An 8714-nucleotide genomic window follows, 5' to 3' on the forward strand; every position below is an offset into this window, starting at 1 on the left:
GTGTAACGACCTGAAGGCCACCTATCCGACAGGAGTCCGTATCACCACTCAAAGTTTGTATTGTGTCTTTTAATTTTTTCACTTTACACATCTTTTGTTTTACCTCTTATAATTTACTTATTTTACTCCTCAGATTCACTGGACCAACCTACCATAACTCCATCTACACTGGAGGTAGAAGAGGGGGCTCTGGTGACGTTGAGCTGCACGGCTGTAGCTCCGTGTCCCATCCTTCCCCCAGATCTGACTTGGACCCCCAGGATAGGTGACATTGAGGAGAAACATGAATCTGAATCCATGATCTCAGTTATGAACTTCACCTCTTATTACCTCCACAATGGACAGAACTTTTTCGTGCACCTCTCTCTACAAACCACAAGCTGGCAACACTGACCTTCGGTTGGAAAAGTTTATGACCCTCCATATTCTTTGTGAGTATGTTTCAGGCCTTTTCTTGTTGTTGAGTTGGATGTTGATTTAGTTCACATTTAATCATTCCATTCATTTGATATAATGTGATGTTATGAAATGTTCCTCTGGGGACTCTGCAGAGTACAGTATTTGGATCAAGTTGTGTTAACTAAAACTGCAGACTTGATTATTTAGTGGGAAAAAAGGGGATACTAAACCAAAGTCATTTATGTGCTGACTTGAGTTTATTCTTATTTATATTATTTAAAGGTCACCTATCATGCAAAAAGCACTTTCAGATGTCTTTAAAGGTCACCTATCATGCAATATTTAGGCAATAGCATAGGTCTCAGATATATACAAATGTATAAAAAACATGTCTGTGAAGTGTTTTGCTCAAAATACCAAACAGATCACCCATTCTAGCCTCATATCCCTCTATTTCACTTTCTGTTACTAAAGTGCTGATTCGGGGGAAAGAGCCTTAAAAAAAAAGAAAGAGGAGGCAGAGCTTATGCCTGCTAATGCGGGACCCGGCAGATACTGTCTAAAATAAATGCTGCGGTGATGAAACGCCAAAACCACATCAAGGATTATTTCTGAAACATTATAGAGCTCAAAGGCTTTCTCTCTTGCTGGTTTACCACAAGGTGAGTTCCTTTTGATTTCCTGCTTTTTCACACATGTGCTCTCTCCAGTACTGGTTAGCTCTGAGTGTTAGCGATGCTTGCTAATGTAAACAAGACCATATTACGTCGGGCATTGATTCTAATCAGCGTACAGTTTGTAACATTACGTTCTTGGTGTGATTCTAGAAAAATCCCAGCATAAATACTTGTATGTCAAACACCAAGTATCTGTGTTTTAAGAATCAAACTGATTCACTTTTCCTTCATCGTGTTCTTCTCTGCGTAGCTCCTAAATGTGACTGCTCAGTCAAATTCAGAAATAGTTTCTGCTTGTTCAAAAACATCACACACAATGCCCACTGGCAACTAGTTTGGTAAAGCCTTTATACTTCACTTTGTTTTCACTTATATTTACTTCAACTTGACCGTTTAATTTATAACACTTTGACTTCTACTGTTTATGCACGTAAAGTATCACATTGTTGTTTCTTCCCTCTTTCTGCATTGCCTTTCATTTTGATTCTCTTCACTTCCTCTTTGTTTCAAATTGACAAAATGATCTGATGAAATAGTTGAGTACTTGAGTGTGGAAACAAAAGTCATATTTTATCTTTTTTGTTTATTGAATATGTAAATCAACAACTCACTTTTGAAAACACATTTATATTTTATTATACAATTCTGGTTTGGAACATTGTTCTGTGAATCCCTTAGGAAATGACTGATGAGACTTGCATTAAATCAGTGGTTCTCAAACTTTTTCTGTCAGGCCCCCCCTTTGGAGAAAATAAAAAGTCGGGCCCCCCCAACACAAATAGTCACGTAATGGGCCAAGTTAACATTTATTAAAATACATCAATATGAACGTGAGCATTCCTTTGCTAGAACAGTGATAATAAAACAATGCTCCATAAGTCTGTGTGGTCAAAAAAAAAAAAACATAATACAATTGTGCAATCCCTTTGCTAGAACAATAAGTTACATCTCTCAACACCCACAATTATTTTTTTACTGTCATATAGTATTTCATACCTGTTTTTCATTTATTCTCTTATTTTTTTATAACTATAATGATCATGCCTTCACGCTTAGACTCTTATTAACCTGGCTCCAGTCTGAGGAATCAGTGTCATGGCGGGCCCTGGAAGAGAGTCTAGTGCATCCTTACACCCTTCAAGATCTCTTGTATTCGAACATTCCTATTGCGCAGTGTCGTTGCAGGTTCGGCCCCATTGTATCACAATTGCTGTCTGTCTGGAGGGCGGTAGAGAAACTATGTGGCTGCTCCTATGCATGGAATCCATGTTCCCCATTATTTAACAATGCCAGATTGTTGATTGGTGGCCATCCCATTCAGTTTCCTCAGTGGAAAGTGAGAGGGGTTCATATACTGGGGAACGTCTATGGAGATGAAGGTCTGCGTTCGTTTCGGGAGCTGTGTACAGAATTTGATTTACCTCGTTCCTCCTTTTTCTTTTATTTACAGTTGAGGTCGCCTTTAAGGGCTCGCGGTGTTCCATTGCAAAGTCCTCTATCACCACACCCGCTTCATAACATTCTACACTCCACTAGAGGTACAAGTGGCCTTGTTTCCAAACTTTACTGGTTCATTTCACAACACGCTTATAGACCTCTGGCGTTAGATGCGATATGGAGGGCCGATATCCCAGATCTGGATCCAGAGTTTGATTGGGATGAAGTCTGGTCCAATATACTAATAGCTTCTAGGAATCCTGACCACCAGCACATACATTATAATTTTACTCATAGAGTTTACCTTACGCCTAGGAAGCTTTGTTTAATGAAAATAATTGCTGATCCAAATTGCACTCTATGTGACGTAGAGGCTATTGGTACTTATTTACATATGTTCTGGGAATGTCCGCCAGTGGCCAGATTCTGGGAGATGGTTGCCTCTAACCTTTCGGCGATATTTGAGACTAACGTGCCTCATTCACCTGTCACACTTATCTTAAACGACCTGTCCAACCTGGGTTTAACCCTGACCAAAAGGCGAGCACTATTAGCCGGGCTTACAGCAGCAAAAAAATTGGTTGCGACTCGGTGGAAGCCTCCCCATTCCCTCTCACCTAAGGTCTGGGTTCTGTCATGGCCTGGCTCTTAGCCAGTGGCGTCGCCTGGCCTGGGCATCCGAGGCTTTAGCCCCGAATGTTTTTTCTGTAGCCCCGGACAATTCTCCCTCAATAATATAATACATTAACCGTGCTTTACGTGAACCTCATCATGACACAAGAGAGGACGGCAGCACTGTAATTTCCCGTGTTCAGTGAATGCAACAGAGGCATGACACCAGACCAATCAGAGAGTTGCATGGAAATAAACGTGTGCTTGTGTCATTCAAGCTCGGCTCTGTGTGTGTGTGTGGCAATAGCGCATTTAGTGTGATAGAGAGAGAGAGAGGGAGGGAGGGAGAGAGGGAGGGAGGGAGGGAGGGAGGGAGGGAGGGAGGGAGGGAGGGACCGGTGTCAGCATGGACCGTGTTGTTAGCATCTGGTTAGCTAGCTGCACTAACGGACATAAGGAGCTGTTTGTTCCACAAGAAGCTGGAGGAGAGTCCTCTCCTCTCAGACTGACGGGCCGTCTCCACGGCAGCGTTAAAAAAATCTTGGAGGTGGGCGTATCTGAAGCTTGGGGATTTTTTTGCGATCAACCAATCACATGAATCTCCCGCCCGCGACATACGAAGCCAAAAAGCCCGAAGTAAACTGGATATAAACTCCCCAAAACAGGCGAAAACATACCACTGTCTCTGCCACCTCCCTCCATGCCTGGCTCCTCCGGTTTATATCCCGGTAGGTCTGGTCATAAAGCACCGGGTGATTGATTCGCTACCGCTAATTTCTCCTCCATTTTTTGGAATATGAGGAAATGATCTGCGGTATGTCTCTCCCAGCATACACGCCGTTTGATTGGCTAGAGCTTGAACTGTCAGATTTGCGTACACGGGATTTGATTGGCTGACGCTTCCTCCTCAGCTTCAAAAGTTGAACATTGTTCAACTTTGGATCTTGAAAATCCTGAGAATCTCCGCTCGCCTGCCCACAATGCATTTCGGCGAAAGCGAAAAAAAGTGACGTCACCCCATTCAAAGTGAATGGGCAGAAGCGTTTCAAGATTTTTTAACGCTGCCGTGGAGACGGCCCGTGAGAGACTCAGGTGAGCTAAAGGACTCTCTTACCCCTTTCATACCAACGCAACTCCGGTTCAAGCTCCGTGCTAGAGCTTTTTAGGTTCAGAACCGGTACTTCGGTTTAGCTCCGGCTCTTTTCACACCGCTTTGAGCCCGACTGGTGCTGCCGCTGCTGCGTCATGACGTCACAGTTTACGTCGGTGATTTTCTCCCCAACGGAGCTCACCTCACAACAACAATGGGCCGGGGACTGCGTCGGGTCGATGATCGTGTTGCTTTTAATCATACGAAGCCAGATTAAATTAAATAACGACTTCTCCAACCTTATACTTTTCTCCAGAGTGCCGTGGTTCATTGTTTATTAATGTGTTTCAGCGGCATTTACCGACCGCTGCAGTGCTGGCTGCTCTTCTACGGGAGTGTATTCTCCCGTTAGCTCCGGGTTAGCTCACACGGCTCTAAAGTATTCACTGTCTGACTGTCACACAAGCAGCTGATACATATCCCCAGTTCCCCTTAAGGGAATGTGTGTCAGTCTGAATTGACGCTGTTTGGCATCACAACGCTGTTATGAAAGTTTCTCTGGTATAACATGGGTGATGTTAGCATAGCTAAGCTACCGAAGCTAAACTGACTACTTGCTAAGCCGTTTTCTACAGGCACTTTTTACCGGCGTATTTTTCATTATGATTCTACTTGTGATAGTCGGACATGACAACCTGTGCAGCCCATGTATTGATTCCATCCGATAGCTGCTATAATAACAAACAAAACGTCTGCCTGCTCTCCACAATGATCAATAACAGCGAACGGATGGTCAAAGTAAGGTACAAATAAACAGAATCACACGAAGCCTGGTTAGTGTTGCCTGACTTTATAAAGCGTGTTTTTTTTTTACAAGTGTGTGGTTGCGTTCTAGTCACTTTGCTCAGCACTACTGCTTGTTACAACTTTGATTTGCCGTACTCGTCTTAACTGTTAGCTCAGGTTAATCTCGCCCCCCTCCGACGTAAGCGTGACGTATGCGGTTCTTGCTTCTAGACGGACAACTTTTTGGTGCTCGAAACGAACCGGATTCCGGAGCTTAGAGGCTGCTCCGCTGCGGTGTGAACAGGAAAACCCGGTGCTTTTCAAGCTCCAGCTCCGAACCGGCCCTGACACACCGTTGGTGTGAATGGGGTATAAGAGTGTTTAGATAGTTAACTTTAGTCTAAGTTATCTCAGTGGGTCTCAAACGGTTTGGTCACAAATTATTCAAAAGATTATTTCCGCGGCACACCTTCATATGATCATTATAGTTATTAATGAAAAGAGAATAAAGGAAAAACAGTTATGAAATACTATATGGCAGTAAAACAAGAATAGAGTTTAAAAGGGGAGTGATTAGTAAAATATCCATAAAGAAAAAGTACATCTGTTTACAGTTCTGCTTCATATGGGTGTTGAGAGAGGTATCCATAGATCTCTTCATTTTGCTCTCAAAGTGCACCAGATTGATGCATTTAACTTCAATATTTAAAAAAAAATCTTCCCGGGGGAGCATCCCCCCAGACCCCCCTAGAGGAGGTGAGGTCCGCCCCCCACTCATAAAAAAATACCACTTTACCCCTGCCTATATGCCGTGAGCTGATTATCGAGCCTTCATTGTAACAGTCGCGGGTGTACTGTGTGTGTGCGTGTGGGGAGTGTTGCAGTAAAAAATGCCACTGTAGTGCCGCCGCCACTGTGGGCTAAGCCCCGAATGTTTTCAGGTCCAGGCGACGCCCCTGCTCTTAGCCATAACAAAAAGCGTGGGAAGGACCAGAATATGTAAAAAATGTGTTTATTTAGCAAAACGTAATGTGTCCGAAGACAAACAAAAAAGGCAAAGCACAAAAACATAGGCGACGTGGCTGCTCTCCGAGGTCCGGTCCTCTGCGGGGAGAGAGAGCTCGAGACTCTGCCTCCGGCCTCTTTATCCTCCGCCAGCCGCCAGGTGTCCTTAATCAAGGCGTCAGGTGTCCCCAATCAGGGCGTCACAAGCAGAGGAGAAACATTAAAGGGCCATGCACACCACAGGAGACAACAAGGCAGGGGTCGTCACACCCCCCCCCCTTAAAGTCGGTGTCCCCAGGACCACCGGCACACCAATCCCAACCCTGACAAAACAAAAAACACCAGTAATGAACAACAAAAACACAAGACATAATGCACCCCACCTCCAACAAAACCACCAATTGCAACATACAATCCTCACACTGCCAAACGCTCCTCCAACACCCAGCCACATCTTTAGCAACTCAGGTAAACTACCTGAGAAGCACACTTTAAAAGGATGGGCAGAGCGAGAACGATTTATCGAACAGTATGACAGACAATACATTACCGTCACGGCCCATGTTTCCTCAGTTGTAGCAGTTAGTTTCACTGGGTTTACTGCACTGCACCGCAACGTGGCCAGTGTCGCCACACCTGTAACATTTCACCCTACTGCACTGTCTCTGGATGTGACCAAGCCCACCGCAGGAATAGCACTTCCGGTCGTTGGCATGCCCACAGTCACGAGCCATGTGTCCTTGGTCTCCACACCGATAGCAGGACATTTCCTTGCCTCTTCCTCGACCCCTGCTGCCGCCGCCACGACCACCATCAACGCTACCGCCACCACCATCAACGCTACCGCCACCACGACCACCATCAATGCCACCGCCGCCACGACCACTTTGACTAGTGGGACAATGCTTGGTCTTCTGGTTTCCAAACATATTTTTGTCCATAGCACGAGTGGTCACACAAGAGGACGTGACGTCTGCCAACACTGTAGAGCTCTCCTCAGACCCTGACTCAATCGGACCGCCAGTGACTAAAACGCAGGGGGAACATCAGTCCAGACTCTGCTACCTGCCAAACCGTTGCCCAGGATGAAGTGTATCCCCTCGATTGGCAAAGCTGGACGTACACCAACAGCCACCTCACCCTTAACAAGATCACAGTCAATATACATCCTATGAACAGGAATAGGAAGAACTTTTAATCCCATTCCCCAACTCAGAACGGTGTCACCAGTGTCACTTTCATAAGACAAAGGCAAAACAGAGTCAACAATATAGGAATCAAAAGCCCCTGTGTCTCGCAAGATTTTGATTGGAACTCTGACATTACTACCTACCAATGACGCCAAGCCGTCTCGTATAAATGGAGCATAAGATGCCAAAACCTCAGATCCACATAAGTGGGATGTAAGCACATCGGCAACACAGCAGCTTTTCACCGGAGCAGCTAACGCAACAGGCCCAACAAAATATCTTCCTCCCTCAGATTTTGCTCTAAGCGCAGGACAATCTGCCTTCCAATGGCCTTTTTCACGACAATAGTGGCAAATATCATTATTATCCACCTCAGATTTGACCAAACCCAATTTCCTTGGCTCCATCCCAAATGAACCAACATCAACAGCCTTTCTACTTCCTTCAAAAACAGTTAGGGCCCCAGAGCGCCCTCCAAACCTGCTCTTATGAAGCAACACAAACTCATCAGCTGCCACAGCAGCTTCAGCCGCAGAAGTGACCCTGTGTTCTGTTATGTAAGTAGCAATCTTGTCAGGAAGAATATTTTTGAACTGTTCCAAAGTCATGAGCTCACACAAATCGTCAAAAGTAGTGACGTCAAGAGCAGTTAACCAACGCTTAAAATGAACAGACAAATCCCTCGCCATCTCCACATATGTTTGATCTTGTTTTTGCTCAAAGGACCTAAAACGTTGTCGATAGGCCTCTGGCACCAGTTCATATGCTCTAAGCACCGCTGATTTTATTTTACTATAGCTAGAGCTATCTTCCAGACATAAAGAGGAATATGCAGACTGTGCTCTTCCTGTGAGAACACACTGAAGCATCAGAGCGCAGTCCGCATCAGGCCAATCTCTAGCCCTAGCTACACGTTCAAACAACAAAAAAAATGTGTCGGGATCACCTTCATTAAAGTGAGGCAGCAAGCGCAGGTTATTAACATCAAAGCGATGAGGAGACCTGGGCACCTGTTCACCCTGCCCCTCACCGGACAACGCGCCATCTCTGAGAATAGCCAGACGATGTCCCTCCCACTCTATCTTGGCTTTCTCAGATTCTTGTCGCATCCGCTCCACTGTGATTTCCTTTTCCCACTTTATTTTTTCGTGTTCCTGCTGCAACAACAACATTTCCCTCTGCTGCTCAAAAGAAAGTGCACTTGCCTGAAAACGAGGTTTTAACAAAACCCCCTCTTCCTTTGCAGCAAAAACTCCCGTCTCCCTTAACGCCGACACTATAGAGTATTTTATGTTGTCTTTCACCCTTCTATCCCCGACAATAGACACAGAGAAATGCTCAGCAATTAAGAGCAGCTGCTCTCTTGAAAAAGTGCTAAGCAACTCCTGAGACGGAGCTTCAACAAATGCCTCTACATCAGCCATATTAACTTCCAACAACCCCTCACCGGAACACAACACCGGACCTTTAAACCGAGAGATGAGAAGAAGAAAAAAAAACACGAAAACAAACCGGACA

Source organism: Trematomus bernacchii, unplaced genomic scaffold, assembly GCF_902827165.1.
Source record: "Trematomus bernacchii unplaced genomic scaffold, fTreBer1.1, whole genome shotgun sequence".
In the NCBI taxonomy this organism is placed as follows: Eukaryota; Metazoa; Chordata; class Actinopteri; order Perciformes; family Nototheniidae; genus Trematomus; species Trematomus bernacchii.